This window comes from Corvus cornix, chromosome 13 (assembly GCF_000738735.6).
Source record: "Corvus cornix cornix isolate S_Up_H32 chromosome 13, ASM73873v5, whole genome shotgun sequence".
NCBI lineage: Eukaryota > Metazoa > Chordata > Aves > Passeriformes > Corvidae > Corvus > Corvus cornix.
Window position 1 is genome coordinate 13,974,661 of NC_046343.1, and position 19,199 is coordinate 13,993,859.

General features: G+C 52.2%; 1 long non-coding RNA gene across 1 annotated transcript; it reads left to right on the forward strand.

Moving 5' to 3' along the window:
• The first annotated feature begins 12,158 nt into the window (after window positions 1-12,158).
• LOC104692310 lies at window positions 12,159-13,148 on the forward strand. The gene is made up of 2 exons (XR_002046597.2): window positions 12,159-12,356; window positions 12,909-13,148. It is a non-coding gene; the product is annotated as an uncharacterized LOC104692310 (long non-coding RNA).
• The last annotated feature ends 6,051 nt before the right edge of the window (window positions 13,149-19,199 follow it).

A 19,199-nucleotide genomic window follows, 5' to 3' on the forward strand; every position in this document is an offset into this window, starting at 1 on the left:
TAAAATATTGTCAAAGGTCTAAGAAATATTCGAAAGGTACTGCAGCAGGAGTGGCCGCTGCCCCGTGTCACTAAAAGAGCTGCCCCGCGGGACCGTCGGGGCAGCGCTGCTGGTAAAAAAGGGGCCCGGAAAGGCTGAGAGGTGTAAAGGGAATAAAATGCTGAGCATGGTAAAAGAGGTACAATAAAGTACTTGCAGCAGAGTGCCGCTTGCCCCGTGTCACTAAAAGAGCTGCACCGCGGGACCGTCGGGCAGCGCTGCTGGTAAAAAAGAGCAGCACGGGAAAGGCTGGAAGTGTGAGCGGAATAAAATGCTGAGCATGGTAAAGAGGTACAATAAAGGTACTGCAGCAGGAGGGGTGGCCGCTGCCCCTTGTCACTAAAAGAGCTTCTCCGAGCACCGGCGGGGCTGCGCCGTTCCCGCCTCGGGCGCTTCTGGGCGGTTTTGAGGCGGGGGGAGCCCACCGCGGCAGTGGCGGGAAAAGGGGGTGCGGAGTATAAAAGAGGGCGCTGGCGTCGCGGCCCCTCAGTCGGGGGCGGCGGCGGCGGCGCAGCGGCAGGGGCAGGAGCTCCGCGGGCTGGCCCGGGTGCGGGGACGCCGCCCTGTGCGGCCGAAGCCGCCGGCCCCTGAGGCGCGGGGAAAGCGGCGTGGCAGCCGCGCATCGGCTCCGTCATCGGCAGCACCGCTTCGTGCCGGTAGGGAGCGGGAGAACGCGGCGGCGGGCGGCGGGTGGCGAGTGCCGTCGGCGAGAAAATATTGACAATGGTCTAAGAAATATTCGAAAGGTACTGCAGCAGGTGTGGCCGCTGCCCCGTGTCACTAAAAGAGCTGCACCGCGGGACCGTCGGGGGCAGCGCTGCTGGTAAAAAAGGGGCCCGGAAGGCTGAGAGGTGTAAAGGGAATAAAATGCTGAGCATGGTGAAAGAGGTACAATAAAGGTACTGCAGCAGGAGTGGCCGCTGCCCCGTGTCACTAAAAGAGCTGCACCGAGGGACCGTCGGGGCAGCGCTGCTGGTTAAAAAGAGCAGCACGGGAAAGGCTGAGAGGTGTGAGCGGAATAAAATATTGACAATGGTCTAAGAAATATTCGAAAGGTACTGCAGCAGGAGTGGCCGCTGCCCCGTGTCACTAAAAGAGCTGCCCCGCAGGACCGTCGGGGCAGCGCTGCTGGTAAAAAAGAGCAGCACGGGAAAGGCTGGGAAGTGTGAGCGGAATAAAATATTGACAAAGGTCTAAGAAATATTCGAAAGGTACTGCAGCAGGAGTGGCCGCTGCCCCGTGTCACTAAAAGAGCTGCACCGCGGGACCGTCGGGGCAGCGCTGCTGGTAAAAAAGGGGCCCGGAAAGGCTGAGAGGTGTAAAGGGAATAAAATGCTGAGCATGGTAAAAGAGGTACAATAAAGGTACTGCAGCAGGAGTGGCCGCTGCCCCGTGTCACTAAAAGAGCTGCACCGCGGGACCGTCGGGGCAGCGCTGCTGGTAAAAAAGAGCAGCACGGGAAAGGCTGGGAAGTGTGAGCGGAATAAAATGCTGAGCATGGTAAAAGAGGTCCAATAAAGGTACTGCAGCAGGAGGGGTGGCCGCTGCCCCTTGTCACTAAAAGAGCTTCTCCGAGGCACCGGCGGGGCTGCGCCGTTCCCGCCTCGGGCGCTTCTGGGCGGTTTTGAGGCAGGGGGAGCCCACCGCCGGCAAGTGGGCGGGAAAAGGGGTGCGGAGTATAAAAGGGGGCGCCGGCGTCGCGGCCCCTCAGTCGGGGGGCGGCGGCGGCGGCGGCAGCGGCAGGGGCAGGAGCTCCGCGGGCTGGCCCGGGTGCGGGAACGCCGCCCTGTGCGGCCGAAGCCGCCGGCCCTGAGGGCGCGGGGAAAAGCGGCCGTGGCAGCCGCGCATCGGCTCCGTTCATCGGCAGCACCGCTTCGTGCCGGTAGGGAGCGGGGAGAACGCGGCGGCGGGGTGGCGGGGTGGCGAGTGCCGTCGGCGAGAAAATATTGACAATGGTCTAAGAAATATTCAAAAGGTACTGCAGCAGGTGTGGCCCGCTGCCCCGTGTCACTAAAAGAGCTGCACCGCGGGACCGTCGGGGGCAGCGCTGCTGGTAAAAAAAGAGGCAGCACGGGAAAGGCTGGGAAGTGTGAGCGGAATAAAATATTGACAAAGGTCTAAGAAATATTCGAAAGGTACTGCAGCAGGAGTGGCCGCTGCCCCGTGTCACTAAAAGAGCTGCACCGCGGGACCCACGGCGGAGCAGCGCTGCTGGTTAAAAAGAGCAGCACGGGAAAGGCTGAGAGGTGTGAGCGGAATAAAATATTGACAGTGGTCTAAGAAATATTCGAAAGGTACTGCAGCAGGAGTGGCCGCTGCCCCGTGTCACTAAAAGAGCTGGCCCCGCGGGACCGTCGGGGCAGCGCTGCTGGTAAAAAAAGGGGCCCGGAAAGGCTGAGAGGGTGTAAAGGGAATAAAATGCTGAGCATGGTAAAAGAGGGTACAATAAAGGTACTGCAGCAGGAGTGGCCGCTGCCCCGTGTCACTAAAAGAGCTGCACCGCGGGACCCACGGCGGAGCAGCGCTGCTGGTAAAAAGAGCAGCACGGGAAAGGCTGGGAAGTGTGAGCGGAATAAATATTGACAAAGGTCTAAGCAATATTCGAAAGGTACTGAAGCAGGAGGGGCCGCTGCCCCGTGTCACTAAAAGAGCTGCACCGCGGGACCGTCGGGGCAGCGCTGCTGGTAAAAAAGAGCAGCACGGGAAAGGCTGGGAAGTGTGAGCGGAATAAAATATTGACAAAGGTCTAAGAAATATTCGAAAGGTACTGCAGCAGGAGTGGCCGCTGCCCCGTGTCACTAAAAGAGCTGCACCGATGGACCCACGGTGGTCCCATGCTCCCAGTATGGCCCCAGTGCCCTCCCAGTGCTTCCAGTATGGCCCATTGCCCTCCCAGTGCTCCCAGTATGGCCCCAGTTCCCTCCCAGCACTCCCTGTAAGGCCCCAGTGCTCCCAGTATCCCCCAGTGCTCTCCCAGTGCTCCCAGTATGGCCCCAGTGCCCTCCCAGCACTCTCAGTAAGGCCTCAGTGCCCTCCCAGTGCTCCCAGTATGGCCTCAGTGCCCTCCCAGTGCTCCCAGTATGGGCCCCAGTGCCCTCCCTGTGCTCCCAGTATGGCCTCAGTGCCCTCCCAGTGCTCCCAGTATGGGCCCCAGTGCCCTCCCTGTGCTCCCAGTATGGCCCCAGTGCCCTCCCTGTGCTCCCAGTATGGCCTCAGTGCCCTCCCTGTGCTCCCAGTATGGGCCCCAGTGCCCTCCCCGTGCTCCCAGTATGGCCTCAGTGCCCTCCCAGTGCTCCCAGTATGGGCCCCAGTGCCCTCCCTGTGCTCCCAGTATGGCCCCAGTGCCCTCCCCGTGCTCCCAGTATGGCCTCAGTGCCCTCCCAGTGCTCCCAGTAAGACCCCATTGCCCTCCCAGTGCTCCCAGTATGGCCTCAGTGACCTCCCAGTGCTCCCAGTATGGCCCCAGCACTCCCAGTATGGCCCCAGTGCCCTCCCTGTGCCCTCTTAGTGCTCCCAGTATGGGCCCCAGTGCCCTCCCAGTGCTCCCAGTATGGCCTCAGTGACCTCCCAGTGCTCCCAGTAAGACCCCATTGCCCTCCCCGTGCTCCCAGTATTGCCCCAGCACTCCCAGTATGGCCTCAGTGCCCTCCCAGTGCTCCCAGTATGGCCCCAGCACTCCCAGTATGGCCTCAGTGCCCTCCCAGCGCTCCCAGTATGGCCTCAGTGCCCTCCCAGTGCTCCCAGTATGGCCCCAGTGCCCTCACTGCTTCGGCAGAGAGCCAAAGGCACACCTGTACATCCAAAAGATCGGCTTTAAAAGTACATCGCTTATTTTTATTCATCACCATCATGCATCATTCATTAATTCTTTGGAGTTGCTGAGTATCATCTTATCAGTCTTATCTTTTTCCTTGGCTCCATTCCGTCTGGTTTCGGGTTCTTTTCTTCTGATAAGATTTTCCAGGAATGTGAAGACCCCCTCCCCATCCTTCCCAAACTGAGCACCCAAACTACAGACATTCTACAGCATTACACTACAGAACCCAGGCAAAGCTTTTCTCACATTACGGAACATGAAAAAAACAACATCACAATCCATTCCTAACAATGATGGAACGTGCAAAAAGCCAACATCACAATCCCGTTCAGAACAGAGGGATCACCGGTGATGCGTCCCCGCCTGCGCATGCGCACTGATCCGCGCATGCGCAGCTGGGAAAATGCGCTTCGCTCTAGAATTTGAGGGAAAGTTGAAGAAAAGGGACAGTTTAATAAAAGTTTAAGGAAATCAGGAGACAGCAGCACAAAGGGCGCTACGGCCGGGTGCTTCGCACAGAGACAAAGGCGCACCTTTACAGCCAAAAGATCGCCTTTAACAGCGAGCTCCCGCAGCCAGCTCCCAATCCCAGCCCGCCTTCCCGGGCAGGGTTTCTTTCGGACCAGGGCTGCATTTCCATCCCCCTCTGGGAGTCACCAGGTGCGTTAGGAGCAGCCGATCCCGCTCCCTGAGACACAAGGGCTTGCTCGAGGAGACTGTTCCTGTTCCTCTGTTCCAGCCACTCTGCTCTCCCCAAAACACCATTTCCTCGGAGCTCCTCTGAAACTGCATTTCCATTGACCCAGGGCTCCAGAAGCTGCAGAGTCGTGCAATGGGGTTTTTTTGGGAAGGGACCTTAAGCTCTTGCAGTTCCACCTCTGTCATGAGAATTTCAGGGCTCTAAGACTCACAGAACGATTTGGGGTTGGAAGGACCTTAAAGCTCATCCAGTGCCAGCGCTGCCACGGGCAGGGACACCTCCCACTGTCCCGGGCTGCTCCCAGCCCGTGTCCAGCCTGGCCTGGAACATTCCAGGGGATCCAGGAGCAAATCTCCCCTCTCTGGGCAGACAGAATGAGCTAAACCTGGCTATTCCTGAGGGAGTGATGGCAGCACAGCCGAGTCTGCATCCCTGATTCCCACTGGGAATCTCCATGTCCTTCCTGCTGTGGGATCCAGGAGTTGCAGTAGGATTTTTGTGTTTGGTGCTGCATTCCCAGCACAGCAGAACCTGTCACCCTCGGAAATACGGCCAGCGTGACAAGTTTTTGCTCCCTTTCTGCTTTGTTTTTGCTGTGTTTTGTTTCTCTCGACAGCTGTTTTAGAACTTCTGTGTTGCTGTTTAGACATCAAGCTTTGGGGCTGAGGTTTTTTTATTCCCAAGTGCTTGCTGGCAGTAAAAATACACTTCACATCTGCAGTGTGTGCACGTGGCTTGGGCTGTGGATTCACAATTCTGGGGCAAAAAGAAGTCCCTTCACACCTGTGCTGCTGGTGGTGTCCCCTGTGAGAAGTTTGGTGGCTCGTTTGTGGCTCTCTCAGTTGTTCCCTTTCACAGAGCCCGGCATTTCTCCCCTTTTCAGTTTCATCCTGCAGAGCTTCGTTCCTGCTGCCGCAGCGTGTTCTGAACCCTCTGCTTGCAGCCTGGGGGTGCCTTTTGTGCTGCTCCTCCGTGGGGCTGCCTTGAGAGCGGAATCAAGGTTGGAAAAGGCCTCGGAGATCACTGAGTGCAACCAGCACCACCACGGCCACCGCTGACCACGTTCGCCCATGCCACAGCCACAGGTGTTGGAGCACTCCCAGGGCTGGGCACTCCAAACCTCCCTGGGCAGCTGTGGCAAGGCTGAGCACCCTTTCCATGAAGGAATTTCCCCAATATCCACCCTGAGCCTCCCCTGGCCCAGCCTGAGGCCGTTCCCTCTCCTCCTGTCCCTGTTCCCTGGGAGCAGAGCCCGACCCCCCGGCTGCCCCCTCCTGTCAGGGACTTGTGCAGAGCCACAAGGTCCCCCCTGAGCCTCCTTTGCTCCAGCCTGAGCCCCTTTCCCAGCTCCCTCAGGAACTCCAGTCCCTTCCCAGCTCCCTCAGGAATTCTCCAGCCCTTCCCAGCTCCATTCCCTTCCCTGGACTCGCTCCAGCCCCTCTGTGTCCCTCTTGTCCCAGAGCTGCCCCGGCACTGGAGGTGCCCCAGCAGTGCCAGCACAGACGGGCACTGCCCTGGCCCTGCTGTCACCCCAAGCTGGCACAGCCCAGGTGCCCTTGGCTTTGCCCACCTGGGCACACCCAGCTCGTGTCCAGCTGCTGTCCCCAGCACCCCCAGGGCCTTTCCCAGTTTTCCAGCCCCTATTCCCCCAGCCTGGAGTGTTCCACGGTGGCCCAGGTGCAGGAGGTGGCACCATCTCACTCCATGGTGGGATTTTTACATTCTTTTCATTTTGCCACTCCGAACGCTTATGCAGCTGCATCTGGGCTGGAAAAGTCACTTTTTTACTGGTGTAGCTACTCAGGAGATCTCTGATAACTCTGTTACCCAAGAACAGGGAAGGATGTGTGATGTCCAAGCCTCTGTGCCAGAAAATCCCAGTTTTTGTGGTGTTTGTTCTCCCCCAGCACTGTTTGATGAGATTTGTCCAAAACAGCTTTCCTGGGGCACTTTGCTTCCCTTGGAGCTCTGTGCCAGCACGGGAGGCTGAAGTCCTCCTCAAGCAAACGGTGCAGGGCTGACCTCAGGAACACTCCCTCGTGAAAAAACCTGGGAAATGGGTTTATACTTGAGAGTTTTGCTGACTTTAATATCACTGAGCTGCACAGTTCTGCTGAAAGTGGGATCAGTGCCAGCAAAAGGAGCCTTTGGACAGCTGGCAATTGGGCTGAGATTCCCACAAAAGCACTGAGGTCACCCCCATGAAATTGTGTGGGCTGCTCCTGATAGCTGTTAATATGGAGATATTCCATTGTCATTAATTATGACTTCTGCTGATAATCATAATTAAAATATACATGAATGTGATAAGACTGGCATCAATCCTTTCCAAAGGCTTTCTCTGTTACAGGCCAGAGTGTACCTAGAGAGGACAAATCTCCTTTTTCAGAGTATTTTTGGGACGAGACGCGGCGCTGAGGAATCCCACCCGAACGTGTCGGGATGCAGATCCAGCGCTTTGCAGGGAAAGCTCCAGCAAACAAAAGTTAATGGTTCAGAAAAAATCCCTGTCAAAATGCTGCTTCTCAGGAGGCTGCTGTGCCAACCGTCTGGTTTCAGGTTTATGAGGAGCTAAGGAGTGGTTTGAGATTTATTGGGAGATAAGGAAGACTCCACCCTGGCTGAGCAGCTGGGATTGCACGTGCAGAGATCATGGCCAGCATCTGCTGAGCACCCCAAATAAATCAGCTCCAAATTCACCTCTGCACCCTAAAGCAGCCCAGCTGAGCAGCTCAGGTGCTCCCTGTATTTCCCAGTGCAGGAGGAACAGGCCTTGGAGCAGTTTAAAGTCCGGCTTCCTCCCCCTCTTCAAATTAACTGCCCTGACACTAATTGGTATCTCCTCAGTGCCTGCAGCTGCTTCCAAGGAGCTCCAAACAAATGAACTCTTAAACAAGGTAGGGAGCAGCTCAGGGAGAGCTGGTGCCTGGGAACAGAGGAGCAAAGCACAGAGCGGAAAAAACTGAAGTGCAAACAGCTCCTAGTACCTCTGAAAGGAGACAATTGAACTGTGGAGAGAATTAAAGTGTGGAGAGAGCAGCCCTGCCAATATTCTGATTATTTAGAGAGAGGGAGGTGCGGCTGCTTGGGTTCCACAGAGGAAATTGGTGGGAAAGGCTGGGACTGGCTTGGGAGGTTTGAGGAAGTTCCAGCTCAAAGCTGAGACAGAACCAGGTGGGGGGACCTGGAAAATTCAGTCCTGCTTTTCCTTTCCTGGCAGGAAAGGGGCAGCTCCAGGGCAGGGAGCTGGGATTTGGCGTTTCCAGAGGCGCAGCTGCGCCTGGGCAGAGCCATCCCTGCACCCTGGCTGGGGTGAGGTGTGCCCTGAGGGAGCTGCATCACCTGTGTCCAGGGAGATTCCAGCCGGTGCCCTCCTGTCCTGCACATCCCTGTCACACACATCCCTTTGCTGCTGTGCTCCCGGTATTTGAGGTACGGGAAGGGCTCCCTTCCCCCTCCCCTGGAAGCCATCTCAGAAGCCCGAGTGGCTTCTCCTTTCCTGCCTTCTCCTTGTCCTGCTCCTTGTCTCTGCTCCCTCTGGTGTTCCCAGGCAGCTGCTGGCTCTCCTGAGCCAGTTCTGAATTTTGGATTTCTTTTCCCTGCATTTCCCACTGCGGAATGCCATCGGCTGCCTCGGGAGAGGAACCAGTGCAACCTCCACCTCCCCTCCTCGTGTCACCCTTGCGCCAGCACCTGAGGCCAACTCCGAACCCTTTTGACTTCCAGCCCCCACGCTTTGCCCTTCCTGGTGATTTCCAAGTCATTAACTCATTCTCAGGTCGTGGTTTGGGGATTTCTTTTCCATCCATTAAAGCTCTTTTCTAGTTCCGGGAGCTGGAAGTTTGGGAGGATGTGACACCTGGGATTAGAGCCCCCATTCCAGCAGCATCCATTGCACCTGAACGTTGTGCTCGAGTCCACTTTAGACTCAGCCCAGCTTTGATTAAGTCTACCAAGGCTTTTGAGGCCATGAGATGTTGCCTGGAAATCAGAAAATGCCAAAGGGGACTGGAGATCCGTGTTGGAATCACGGGATCGCTGCTGCAGAGGGGAGGTGGAATTCAAAACCCCTCATGAAGAGATTATGTGCAGAGTTTTGACTGAAATGTAACTGTTTAACGAGCTCCAAATTGTGTGCTTTATAGTATAAACATTCCATTTGCAGGAGAATATCTGGAAAAGACTTTTGGGATCGCCAAGTCCAACCCTCAACCAGCCCCACCAGCACGCTCCCCAGCCACCCCTGTCCTCCAGCGCCACATCCACAGTTTTTGAAGCCTTGCAGGGATGGTGTCTCGACCCCTAGCCCAGCCTTGGTCATCCAGGGACAAGGATTCCTCTGCTTTTGCAGGAAGAGGGAAGGGGAAGCGTTTCCCTCGCAGATGGGACAGGAACGTGTTCCACAGGCTCCAGGAGTGGGTGAGTGACAGCTGAAGGCTGAGCCATGGTGAGCAGCAGTGCTAATTGCCACCTTCCCCCAGTGCTCTAATTAGCACCTCCCTCAGCTCACCCTTCCACCCAGCCACTTCCCCAAGCCTGTTTTTCAGGGGTTTTGTCACCCAGCATTCAGCTGCCGCACAGCTTTGTTCTCCAGGTGCTGCTCCTGCCCAGAATTGGACCCAAGGGGATGGAAAACGCCGTGGTTCCAGTGGGATTTGGGTCTCCAGCACATCCCTCCCACTGTGCCCTCGGCCTGGTGCCCCCAGCCACAGGGAAAGGGAGCAGGTGGTGTAATCCCCCACCTAATCCTAAAGATTTCTCTCCAGGGATGCTGGGGCCTCCCAGCTCAGTGGAACATTCCCTGGTGGCAGACGCTTCCTCACACGCAGGGAAAAGGTGAAAACCCAACGCTTTTCCCAAAAGCCCAAAATATTCCCCTATCTGGCAGCCGGAGCTGAGGGAACAGGCACCTTCCCCTTCTGTCTGGGTGCCTGTGGCAGCTCCGAGGTGTTGCTCGGGGATTTTCAGTGCTGGGGCTCCTGCAGGGCCAGGGAAGTGCTTTGGGCCCCGTCATCCGTGCAGGGAAAAGCAGATATTCCATTAACCCCTTAGAGACCATTGCAGGAGCTTCCTGGGAGAACTGGGAATGGGGATCTGTAGGGGGATTGACTCCCAATTAATGCTGTCAGAAACCCTTCAGCCACCCCAAACCACCCCAAACCTTCCACAAACAAACCTGGAGGAGAACCCAGGGCCTCCTTGTGCCCTGGCCGTGTGCACCCTGGCAGTGACGCTCTGTGCTTCCCCTTCTTTGGGCCAGAATTGTTCCCAGAATGATAAACCCGGAGGGAGGTGTTTCCACCTGGGAAAGTGAGGCTGTTCCCACACCACCCTCCTATTTATTTCATGAGGAATTTTGAAATTTTGGTTTTCTGCTCCAGCCAGGGACAGAAGAAAGTTTGGGCAGCAAAAAAAATCTGAAGTTGAATCAGATCTTAAGCCTGGATTTAAAATGGATCACATTAAAAGAACCCAAAAAATCCAGAAAAGAATGAAAGAATTCCTAATTCTCCTCCTGATCTCCCTCTGCTGCATCCCTGTCCTCCCATCCACTCTTCCCATCTCCAATTATAGATCCCTCCAGGCAGAGCCCTGCCAGTGTTTCTGTCAGGGAAGTGCCAAGCCCATCCACAATGCTTTACAAATAATCACAGGGAACACAGATTTTGTGAAATATTGAAGCTTCTGCTGTTAAAAAAAATGAAGTCTCTCTGCCATATCAGCCACGATGAAATGTCAGTGTGCCACCCTTCCCCAAGTAACATCCTTCCCTCTGTCACTCTCGCTCTGGCACATGGCAGGCCGGGATCATCTCCTCCTTCCCACAGGGAAGGAGTTGGGTTTAAATTCGAGACACAAACTTGGACAAAATTGAATGTCTGAGGTGTGTAAGAATAAGGGAAAATCGTCTCAGATCTTCTTCAGCTGCCTTTGTTTCCTGCCCTGTAACTCTTCACTCCCTGAAATGACTCAGAACACCTGGGGATGAAGGCACCATGTTGAAGGCTGCAGAATTCTCCCTGTTCTCCCTCGACTTTTCCAGGACCTGAGCATGTCAGGAGCCTTGCAGCCCATTCCAATGCTTGACAGCCCTTTCCATGAAGGATTTTTTCCCAATGTCCACCCTGAGCCTCCCCTGGCCCAGCCTGAGGCCGTTCCCTCTCCTCCTGTCCCTGTTCCCTGGGAGCAGAGCCTGACCCCCCCCGGCTGCCCCCTCCTGTCAGGGAATTCCAGAGAGGGAAAAGGTCTCTCTGGAGCCCTTGGGAGAGCAGGTATTGAGCAGGTGTGGTGGCTGAGGTGCTCCAGCTTTAAGGTCTCACTCTGAGAGCACTCCGAGTTTGTTTCCAGGCTGGAAATGGTGCCTGGAATTTGGGTGGCCAATGGGGATCTCAAGGATTTGAGGTGGCAGCTGGGAGAGAAACCTGCTGCTCAAATGGCACTGGAGGTTATTTCCCTCTCTCTGGAATCTCTGTCAATTAAGAGCCCAGCCTTCTCCGGGGCTGCAGTTGAATTATTTGCTTTCACCTCCGATCTGCCCGAGGTGGAGCGAACTCCTCTGGAGCTGGCAAACGCCAACAGATCCCATCTCCGCAGGGTTAAGGGATGGAATTGTATTTCTCTTAACCTCTTTTGACCAGGAAGTTGGGATTTTCCCCCTCTGCCTGATCCCTGTTTCTCCTTTCTTGAGTCTTGAGTTGTTTTGGGGAGCAGAAGGTTCAGGGCTGTGCCCCTCAAGCAGCTCTGGCTGTGTGAGCACAGCAACTTTCTGCAAGTTAAATCTGCTGCTATTTCTGTATTTGAAAAGGAACTGAAATGCCAGTGGTGATGTAATGTTCATTTACATTTAGGGTCTGTTTCTATTTATTTTTGCTCTATTAACTGCATCTTGATTCCAACAGTTTGGTTTTTTTTTTTTTTACCCGCTGAGGCTCTCTTTGCTGTGAACAGCTCATTTTTTACTTCAAGCCTGCCAGATTTCCTGCCTTATTGAGTCCATAAATGAAGAAGAATGACAGGTAGAAGGGGAAAGGGATGTCTCCTCCCCAAGGGAGGCTCCTAAATTAGATAGGAGCCGTTTCTCTAGGAACTGCTGCCTCTGATTGCCACTGGAATGGCTCTGGAAGGAGCTTAGAGGGGATCATTCACCTCGGGTTTGTCCTGGCTGTGCAGAGCTGGGGAGATGCTTTGGGGCTGAGAGATTTCCTGTGCCATCTTCCATGAACATGCAGAGAGGTGGATTAAAAGTGCCTGCAGAGCTCTGATGTGCAGCCTGTGGCTCCGTGCTCCCACTGCTGCTCCGCTCAAGGAGTTTCTCAGCCCCAGAGCAGGAGAAAAATGCAGAAAATCATGGAATCTTGGGGTTGTTGAGGCTGGCAAAGGCCTTTAGCATCATCAAGTCCAAACATCAACCACCACCATGGTCACATCAACCCATGACCTCAAGTGCCATGTATTTATCCATACATATTTATCCATACATATTTATCCCTGTATTTATCCATATATTTATCCATGGATTATCCATATATGTTTATCCATATACATTTATCCATGTATTTACCCATGTATTTATCCCTATATTTACCCATGTATTTACCCATGTATTTTATGAGCACTTCCAGGGTTGGTGACTCCACCACTGCCCTGGGCAGCTGTTCCAGCGCTGGACAACCCTTCCCATGCTGGGCCAGGAGATGGATTCTGGAAATCCAGACTCCGAGGAGCAGGGGATTAAGGCAGCATTGGATTCCTTTATTCTCCCAGAAGGATAAAGGAGATTTATCCCCAGACGAACCAGAGGTGATCACACTGAGGTCATCAGTGGGATTTCTTCCTTACTCCCACAAATACCCACTGGGTGACAGAGTTCCCTACAAGGGCGGTGTTGGAAGGAGCTGCTGGAATGTTTTGCTGTTCATTGGGATCCACAGGATGTTTGGTGTCTCTCAGAGCTGTTCCAGGCTCTCCACAGACCCAAACACACTTCTCCTCAGAGTAGAGAGGTTTCCCAGAGTGCTGGTTTTTAATTTCAGATGCTGGGATAACGACACGGCTTCAGGAGGCAGGAGACTCATTGTGCTGTGCCTCAGTCCAGGCAGGGACAACCCCCAGCTAATAAAAGCCTCTTTAAAGCACAAAAAGTCCCATTAAACTGATATTATAAAGGCTGCAAATTGAAGCAGGCCTCAATCAGAAAGCAACAGAATTTAATTCCCCCCCCCTTGCCCATGTGCATGATGATCTCCTTCCTAATTGCCCATCCCCGCTTTTCCCACAGAAGGGCTGTCCCGAGGTTGGAGATGGTTCCAGCTTTATGGAGCTTTGATCTTGATCTGGTTTTACTTTTTACAGAGCACAGAACCCGAGAGTGGCAACTGCTTTCCTCTTGTTCCTCCTGTGGCAGTGAACTGCTCTTCCCAAGGACGGCTGCAGGAATTCTCAGGCAGCAGAACGTATGGAATGCCAGGCACGCTACAGAATTCCAGTGGGAGCAGCAGGAACTTCTGTTCTTTACTGGCAGGGCTGTGCCATGAAGGGGAGCTCAGAGATATTGGTCAGCTCAGGGAATGAGCCTGGCTCATGGTAAGGAAATTCGCTATGCAGTTACTTTGGGCCCTTTCTCTTGTTCTCGTTCTTGTTCTCCTTCTCCTTCTCCTTCTCCCTCTCTTCCCAACACCGGTTCCAGACCTCAGTATAATCCATGTTCCCACAGCCTGACCTTGCAGTTTTCCCAGCTTAGCAGCCCCAGCAACACTTGCAGCCTCTCTGTCTGGACTTTGTCTTGCTGAAATCTCCCTTTGTTGATCCTTTGCTGCCTCACCTTTTATCCAGCAATAACGTGCAGTGGGTGGAAGCTTCTCAGAATTCCCTCCCTGTTCCACTGGAAACATTCCCGAGTGGAAGCAGCTGCACTGCCCATCAGCACTTCCCTGCTTTTAGGGGTGGTTGAGGCATGAAGGATGCAACAAATGGAGTTGGCTCCAAGGGGATGAAATGCTCCCCGTGAGGCTGCTCAGAGAGCTGGAGCTGAGGAATCCGGGTGGGAATCACTGCAGGAAAAAGGAAGGAAAAGAGAGCAGAGGAACAGGGATGCAATTCCAACCTCTCCAAGGACTGGGATGGGCACATTCACCATCACCATTTAATCTAGACACGATTTCTTCTTTGCCTCTGGCTGCCAGGAGCAGGATGAGCAGTTTAATGAGTTTAAATAGTGAATAGTTTAATTAGCTGGAAGAGACTGGATCAATAGCTGCTTAAACAAACAACTGGATCCCTGTTTCCAAGCTTGGATGTAGTTTTGGAAGGTTCCTGGCAATTTGGCAGGGATTAGTGATGCTGAGAATGTGCTTTTTTGTGGGTTTGGGGCTTTTACTCCTGTTCACGTGGCTGCTTTTTCTTGTTGAGTGGAAAACAGGAGGGAAAGAGCAACCACGGAAGGAATTCCACTCTTGTTGCTTCAAGGGATGGATCAGGAAGGGAACAGGCTGCAGGGAATTTGGAGTGCAAACTGGGATCTCTCCGGTATTTCCGGCTCAGTCAGTCCATCGGTGCTTGGTGGCTGTTTAGGCCACGTGCAAGGTGAACGATGGTGCACATCGCAGAGCTGCTGGTGGCTCCTTCCCCTGCCCGGCTGTCAGTCACCCTGCAGGGTGCTGGAGCAGCGTGCCAGAGGCCACGGATCCTATGGATCCCAGGGGCGTGATCAGGAGCCTGAGCCTGCTGGCCACTCCTTGCTCTCTCTTATCCTGACTTTTCAGCTCTGCAGCGAATCCAGCTCGAGCTTTTCAACCCTTAGAAACCCAGGGACTTTCATGTCTGCTCTCAGATCTGGGATTTAAATCCAGCCCTTATCAAAGCACCCTGACCAGGCAGGCCCTGAATCCCAGCAGGGATCTGATAAAGAGGGACCTGACATCCTAAAGAAACCCTTTTGAAATCCTGCTGGGATTGATTTGTATCCATAATGGAGCCCAGAGCTCTCTGCCAGGGAGAGATGAAGCTGCTCCTTTGCTTTATCATCCTCAGGCCCTTCCCAGCTTCGAGGGAAATTCGCTCCCTCTTCAAGCCCCAAAATCATGGAAAAGTTCCTTTGTATCCTTCTCTCCACAGCCCCTATGTGGATTAACCAACTTTTCCGAGCTGATTAATGGTTTGACAGAAGAACTGCCTGGAGAGCAGCTGAATTCCCATGGCAAAATTCCTGACTGAGGGAAACGACCTTGGGTCCCTCCCCTTCCCGTAAAGCCTGGGAAATCTGGGAAAATCACAGCTCCAAAGGAGCTGCTCCCCTCGCCCCCGGATTCAAAGAGAAATGGAGAAACACTCAAGGAAGTTTTGAGATAAAACCACTGCAGATAAAATTGAAATGAGCCCTTCAGCCCTTTTTTTGTGTGGTATTTAGAATGCAAGGGAAAGAAGGGCTGGGTAATCCCTGGGATTAGGGAACAGCACGGCTGAGGTCCCAGATTTCGAGGCCAGGTAATGGCTGGAACAAAACATTAATATGGACTTTGTCTTTAAAAGCAAAAGCTTTAAAAATTAGGAATAGAACAGAAACTCTCATTAATTCAGGACTGTACAGAGCCTAAAGCCTCCTTAGGTTTTCAGCTCAAGGCAACTTTCTTTTTCATGGGGCCATAAACAGATTTTTTCTGGCTTTTTAGAGCTGTTTTCTCTACTAAAATCCATTCAGCTGTCAATCCATCCTCCCTCAGAAGGTGTCAGTGCAATCTACCTTAAATTAAAAAAAAAAGCCCAGGGAAGAAGATCTTATCTCCCAGATGGAGAATGGGACAGGAGAATAATAAAAGTGAAAGTGATTCACCAGGACTGGTGATGAAAAAATCCGTGATGGAATCAAGATTAGGGTCTTAATCTGCTCCCTTCTTTCCACCTTGCCCCAGATCTGGGGCAGCTCTTGCTGGCTGGATCCAGGATCACTGAAAGCAAAGTGCCAAAGGCTTCCAGGAACTTCAAACTCAGAAAAAATCCCCCCAGCTCTGCCTGAAATAGGAATATTAGGTTTAAAATGGGCCTTTTGTTACAGGGCTGGAATTAGGGAGCTGCCTAGCAGGGACTGAAAACACATCTGAGGATCAGCAGAGGAAAAAGCAGCTTTTTCCTGCTGTCTGCAGGTCAGAGCTCTTTAAATTGGGGCTGTTAAATGTCCCTGGCCGCAGGAGATTGGGGAAGCAGAGGTGAAGGGAAAAAATCCTCTTTATTCCTGTGAAGGATACAGGATGCTTTGTTCACTAAATATCAAGTAGCAGGAAACCATCTGCCTATACCTAGATAAGAGCCAGAGACAAATATGTGCTTGCCTAATCCCTATCTGTACTTGCTTACTCAGCTTTTAGTTCCAGGACCTTGAGCATAATGACCATACAAGGAGAGGTCAACCAAAAGACACGGAGGATGACTACTAACCTTCATTCTGCGACCACCAGGAGGAAAAAGACCCCCTAGCAACAAGTCACACGTGCGCAGAATACCATGAAAGAGACACGTTAACCGGAAAAGAGACTGTATAAGAAGGAACTGGAACTGGCGAAAGGCGCGGCAGTTGGTGGAGCGGAGACTCCCCCGCTGCCCAGCGCTGTAATTGCTTTTGCCTTGCTTGCTTGCTGCTAATAAATAAAATTGTAATTAGCAGATTGAGTCTCGGAATTTATTACATTCCCTGATTGTTCCGTGAGCTTGGGCTGCTCCAAAATGCAGCCCCAGAAAAAGAAGAAGCAGAGAGAGTGAATTTGTGCCTGCAGGGATGGGCCTAAAGCCTCCTTAGGTTTTCGGCTCAAAGCAACTTTCTTTTTCATGGGGCCATAAACAGATTTTGAACTACCTTTTTCACCTTCCTTCCTTTGTTCATTTTTACCTTTCTACCTTAGGTTGTTTCTGTAGCAGCTTGGAAAAAAAAACAGAGTCCACTGTTTCTTCAGGCAGGATCTCTCTTTATTACACAAGCCCCAGTATTTCTGCGTTTCTATTTTGGGAAAGTTGTAAGAGAGTTTTGGAATGGGCACAGGGAAAGACAAAACAGATACAATGCCCACAGACTTGTCAGGGCAGACTTTCTGCCCCTTTTAGGCCACTGACTCAAACATGAAACCCCCCAGCTTTCTGGGAGGTGAAGGAAGAACAGTCACACCTGGTGCTTCTACCTGTAGCCATTTGCCTGCTCTGCATCTTTCCCAAGAGAGCAGAAGGCCCTTAGCAAAGTGAAGATCAATGGAACAAGTTGCTCTCCCACTCAGGGCTCTCGTTAAGGCTGGAATGGCTGCTGCCAGCCTCTGCACTTCCTGCCTTTCCAACTTCCTCCCTTTGTTCATTTCTACCTTTTTAACTTTCTACCTTTGTTTGGTTCTGACTCTCTACCTTTCTATTTTTCTACTTTTGTTGCTTTCTACCTTTCTGAATTTCTAACTTGACATGTTTGTTTGTTTCTACCATTTGAACTTTCTATCTTTCCATCTTTCATTTCTAACTTTCTACATTTCTACCTTTGTTCATTTCTACATTTCTAACTTTCTACCTTTCTACATTTGTTCCTTTCTACCATTCTGACCTTCTGCCTTTCTACCTTTTTTGTTTCTACTTTTATGACTTTGTACCAGCTTTCTAAGTTTTGTTTCTTTTTACCTTTGTTAATTTTTACCTTTGGTAGTTTCTAACTTTCTACATCTCTGACTTTCTATCTTTGTTTCTACTTTTCTGACTTTCTACATTTCTAACTCTCTATTTTTGCTTGTTTCTACCTTTCTACATTCCAACCATTTTTGTTGCTACCTTTCTAACTTTCTACCTTTGTTTGTTTCTAACTTTCTAGATTTGTCCCTTTCTGCCTTTGTTTGTAACTTTGAAACTTTATACCTTTGTTTTTCTCCCCATTTTTACCTTTCTAACTTTGTTTCTAACCTTCTTGTTAGAGAAGTTCCCTCAGGCCCAGAGGGAAGCCAAAGCATTAGGTGTGAATTAAAACCTTTGGACAAGCTGACATCCATGAAGCCACACCAAAATGAAATAGAAATACAGATTTTTTAGTAGAAATATATGCTAAGTGCCTTAAACATGAAAAAGCTGTAGCAGAGATCTTAAACACAGCTCTTGCTGCAGCAGTGTTACCTTTTCACAGAATTCTTTACTTTAGACAAAATCTAGATAGAATTAGACTGTTCACATTTTTTAGATGGAGCGTTCACATAAACAGTAAGAGCTGACAGAAACTGTATATGCAAATCTGTGTAATACAGATGTAACACTTGTGTGAGGCTTACGACTGTTAGAATTAGACCAGGATGGGTTAAGAAAAAGAAAACTAGAATGGTGTGTTAATCTTACTGGTCAATTAACAAATAGAATCCACACTTGTGTAAGAAAAAATACAGTGTATGGAGCATATAGAAGAAGCTGGTTTTGCCTGCTGCTGCTGCTTGGCTTTATCATGTAACCCCATTCGAACTCTGCCTTCAAGACAGCTGTGAGACTGTGAAATAAAGAACTCAGCAGAACAGCAGTCTCCTCTGCTCTTTCACCCTGGTCCGAGAAGGAAGGGTACCCTGTCAAAGGCTCAACACTTGCCTTTCTGAGTTTGTTTCTAAATTTCTACCTTTCTAATTTTGTTTCTAATTTTTTTTTTTTGTTTCTAACTTTGTTTGTTTTTAACTTTCGACCTTTGGAAATTTGTTTGTTTGTTGTATTTTACCTCTTTGTTTGTTTCTAAATTTCTGCTGTTGTAACTTTGTTTCTAACTTTCTACTTTTTACATTTCATTCGTTTTTAACTTTTTACCATTCCTCCCAGCGAGGGATGTGTGCAGAATACTAAAACCTGTTAAGTTCTTCACTTTTACATCTATAGGCAGATGTGAATTCATTTTGAAATGAGCCAGCCCTCTCTCTCTCTACTCTGTCGCATACAGGAATATAAGAAGCTGGGAATAGAGATCAGCAAGTTTTGCGAATAACGAGCCGGCGTTTTTCTGTAGGAAGGAAAGAAGCAAGTGCCTGGCCCCAGGAGCCGAGACGCTCGGGCTGCAGGAGCTGCAGAGCGCCCAGAGCCGGCTTTTGCCTCTGCTCTGTCCCTGCCCCCGGGCTGAGCTGGGCGGCGCTGCTGCCGCCTGGTGGCGAGAGCGCGGCACTGCCGCCCCCGGCACGGCGCCCCGGCGCTGCTGCCGCCCGGTGCCGGCTGAGCCGAGAGGGCGGCGGCCTCGGTGGCTGCCGAGCGTGGCAAGGGCAAGGAGCGGGAGCGAGCGGGGCTGGGTCTGTCAGCGGAGGGGAGGGGCGAAGGACGGTTCGGAGCGCCGAGGGACACGGCCGTGCATGAGTGGGGCCCCATGAGTGGGGAAAGGAGTGGGCGCCGTGCGGGGCGAGGAATGACCGCGAGGAATGACAGCGCGGGGGCGGGGCCGGTTTTGCCGGGCAGCAGAGGCGCGGTCGCAGCGCGACCCGGGCGGGGGGCACCGGGCGGGCACCGGGCTCGGAATCGAGCCGCCCGCGTGTCGCTCTCAAGGAGGCGGCTCGGAAAGGAAGGCGCAGTTCCGCGCTCTCGGGACGGCGTTAAGTGACGTTTTTATTAGAACCTGCCAGGACCTTGCAGAGGGTGGTTTACACTTCCGCCACACTCAAGATGGCGGACGCACTA